The sequence below is a fragment of the Cervus canadensis genome, chromosome X (genome assembly GCF_019320065.1).
Source record: "Cervus canadensis isolate Bull #8, Minnesota chromosome X, ASM1932006v1, whole genome shotgun sequence".
NCBI classification, from domain to species: domain Eukaryota; kingdom Metazoa; phylum Chordata; class Mammalia; order Artiodactyla; family Cervidae; genus Cervus; species Cervus canadensis.
Genome location: NC_057419.1, coordinates 112,454,855 through 112,457,852, shown reverse-complemented (window position 1 = coordinate 112,457,852; position 2,998 = coordinate 112,454,855). Strand labels below are relative to the sequence as shown.

Here is a 2,998-nt window from a genome sequence, read left to right as displayed (position 1 = left end):
TAGGGGGCGGTAGTCAGGGGTGGTGGGAGAAGGAGGAGGCGGCGGCGGTGAATCTTTTATAAATGGCGCCGAAGCAGGACCCGAAGCCTAAATTCCAGGAGGGTGAGAGAGTGCTGTGCTTTCATGGGCCTCTTCTGTATGAAGCAAAGTGTGTAAAAGTTGCCATAAAGGATAAACAGGTCAAATACTTCATCCATTACAGTGGTTGGAATAAAAATTGGGATGAATGGGTTCCAGAAAGCAGAGTACTCAAGTACGTGGATACCAACTTACAAAAACAGAGAGAACTTCAAAAAGCCAATCAGGAGCAGTATGCAGAGGGGAAGATGCGAGGGGCTGCCCCTGGAAAGAAGACTGCTGGGCTACAACAAAAAAATATTGAAGTGAAGACGAAAAAGAACAAACAAAAGACACCTGGAAATGGAGATGGTGGCAGCACTAGTGAAACACCTCAGCCTCCTCGCAAGAAAAGGGCTCGAGTAGATCCTACTGTTGAAAATGAGGAAACATTTATGAGCAGAGTTGAAGTTAAAGTCAAGATTCCTGAAGAACTGAAGCCATGGCTTGTTGATGACTGGGACTTAATTACCCGGCAAAAGCAGCTCTTCTATCTTCCCGCCAAGAAGAACGTGGATTCCATCCTAGAGGATTATGCAAATTACAAGAAATCGCGAGGAAACAGATAATAAGGAGTATGCAGTCAATGAGGTTGTGGCCGGGATAAAGGAATACTTCAATGTGATGTTGGGCACTCAACTGCTCTACAAATTTGAGAGGCCGCAGTACGCTGAGATCCTTGCGGACCACCCTGATGCACCCATGTCCCAGGTGTATGGGGCGCCACATCTCCTGAGACTGTTTGTACGAATTGGAGCAATGTTGGCCTACACACCTCTGGATGAGAAGAGCCTTGCTTTATTACTGAATTATCTTCACGATTTCCTAAAATACCTGGCAAAGAACTCTGCAACTTTGTTTAGTGCCAGTGATTATGAAGTGGCTCCCCCTGAGTACCATCGGAAAGCCGTGTGAGGCGCGTGCACCCACCCATGTTTGACCTCTGTAAACACCTTTTTGTTTCTTAGTCCTTCTCTTGTACAAACAATGTACTTTGGAAATGTTCGTGTATAACAAAATTGATGTTTGTTTTCTGTTTGATTTTAAACAGAGAAAATAAAAGGAGTTACAGCTCCTTTTCTTTCCTTTTTTTCATTTCAAAGTTGCTACCAGTGTATTCAGTGATGGACAACAGAGAGACATACTGTAGAGTGTTTTATTGCTTCGTTGACAAAGCTGCTTTTGAACGCTGGTGGTTTCTATTCCTTTGACACTACGCACTTTTATGTGTTAATGCTATATGACAGAATGCTCTGATTCCTAGTGCCAAAGGTTCAATTCAGTGTATATAACTGAACACTCATCCATTTGTGCTCCCCCCTTTTTTTTTATGGTGCTTAAAGTAAAGAGCCCATCCTTTGCGAGTCATCCATCCATGTTGTTCCTTAGGCATTTTATCTTTGCTCAGATTGTTGAAGAACGGTGGCTTGTTTCATGGTTTTTGTATTTGTGTCTAATGCACGTTTTAACATGATAGACGCAATGCATTGTGTAGCTACAGTTTTCTGGAAAAGTTAATCTTTTAGAAATTGTTTTTCAGATCTTCAATAAATTTTTTCTTTAAATTTCAAAAAAAAAAAAAAAAAGAATAACTGAATCACGAGAAACTTCACAAAACACTTCTGATCGCTAGCTGGAGGTCACAAGGTGCCCAGAAAAGCAGACCATTGTCAGAGTCTAGATGTGGGAAATTAGGAAGGAATGGACTTATTGCCCAGAGTTTGTCAAATCCTAAGTAGACAAGCAATGGTTTTAGATTGAACCAATTTACGTCTTATATGTATGCTCTACAAATTTTCAAATGTATTCATAACTAGTAAAACAGTTATTTAAAAGTACTTAGTGTATAAAGCCTTTTTACTATATATTTTTTCAACTAATGAATCATATTAGGTGGGGTACATGAAATAATATTTTAAGTTTTAAAGGGTTCTTACACTTGAAAGACTGAAAATCACTAGAACTGAGGATCCAAAAACATTCAATGAGATAGGAAAGACGTACAATGCTGTATAAGAAGACTGCAGGGGAACTTGGCATTGCTCATGTGTAAAAGCACTCACCTTTAAGTACATTACTATGCAGTATATAAATTATGATAGTTTAGGGATAATAAAAGGCACAGTTCCTACCTAGCCTCCAACAAAAAAGAAAGACAGTCTGGTCTGTCAAAGAAACTGGAATTCCTATAGAGATACAACTTGTTTAATTACACTTTGTTTTATTATGCTTTGCAGATGATGTGTTTTTTTCCAAAATGAAGGGTTTTAGCAACCCTACACTGTTAGATGATAATATTTTTTACTAAGAATTTTTAAATTAAGGTATGTACATTGTTTTTTGGACAAAATGCTACTGCTCACTTAATATACTACAGTATAGTATAAACACAAGGCTTCCGAGGTGGCTCAGAGGTAAAGAATCTGCCTGCAGGAGACGCAGGAGACGTGGGTTTGATCCCTGCATTGGGAAGATCCCATGGAGGAGGAAATGGCAACCCATTTCAGTATTCTTGCCTGGAAAATTCCGTGGAGAGAGCAGGCTGATGGGCTACAGTCCATGGGGTCGCAAAGAGTCAGACACAACTGAGGAATAGTGCATGCACCCTTTCTCCCAGTCTATGGTGATAATCTGCATCTGATAGTGTAAATGTAACTTTTATATGTACTAGGGGACACTGTGTCTGGAGGTCTTTGCCTGCCAGTATACATCTAGCTAGTTCACTCTTTTTAACAGTTGCATAGTATTCTGTCATCCAGTTGTGACCTAATTTTTTTTTAATCCAAGCTTTATTGGTGAATTTTTACATTGTTTCAAATTTTTACAAATTATTAAATACTGGTGCAGCCTACTTCCTTCTACACATATCTCCCCATTTTGT

The 2,998-nt window shown here is 39.6% G+C and overlaps 1 pseudogene across 1 annotated transcript; it reads left to right on the top strand.

The window, feature by feature from the left end:
- LOC122435344 lies at positions 1–1,194 on the top strand (annotated as a pseudogene). The gene has a single exon (XR_006267641.1). The product of XR_006267641.1 is annotated as a mortality factor 4-like protein 1 (transcript).
- The last annotated feature ends 1,804 nt before the right edge of the window (positions 1,195–2,998 follow it).